The sequence below is a fragment of the Staurois parvus genome, unplaced genomic scaffold (genome assembly GCF_062004578.1).
Source record: "Staurois parvus isolate SC_StPar_1 unplaced genomic scaffold, SC_StPar_1.0 ptg000165l, whole genome shotgun sequence".
Lineage (NCBI taxonomy): Eukaryota > Metazoa > Chordata > Amphibia > Anura > Ranidae > Staurois > Staurois parvus.
The window spans coordinates 12,796,662-12,797,304 of record NW_028317961.1 but is presented as its reverse complement, the minus strand read 5'-3'; positions in this window follow the sequence as shown (position 1 = coordinate 12,797,304).

The following is a 643-nucleotide window of genomic DNA, read 5'->3' as shown; positions in this document are numbered from 1 at the left end:
GTCTGTGAGTGCCTCACCCCCTCCTCCACACTGACGCATTTGGACCAGTGTGCATATGCAGACTCCATTGACTTCATTATTGGGAGTAGCACTTCACCTATTGCCATTGATGAGTCAACCTTACTGTACATATTCAAGAAGAAAGAGGCTTTCCATGTAGGAGAAGACCCGTCTGCTACAAACCCAAAACAGGATCATATGTGCAGGGAGCTCTAAACTAATTGCCTTGTCCTAATCCATTATAGAGGGAACCCTAGGAACATGGACACCCAATAAATTACTAGAGAGATCACTGGGCAGACAGAGGTCACAAGACAATACAAGGCAGCTATTGAGCCACAGCAAACAATCAAATCAACTATTAAGGACCCCATGAAATACCTTCATTCACATCTAGTCTTCAATGGTGATATTTTTCACAGCCCTTCTAGGTTTACAAATACCAGGTTTAGAGGGGATTTACTAATAAAAAAATTGCAGATTTCCAATTGCAGTGGCTGCATTAGTTTTCATTTTTAGGGCTCGTTCACACTAGAATGCGGTGTGGGAGAGCTGCTTTTCCGTGCGGCTTCATGCACTGCATTCCGATCACAATACCCTTGTGATGTGCTGCGGGGGTCAGTTAAAGTTAATGATACCTCAA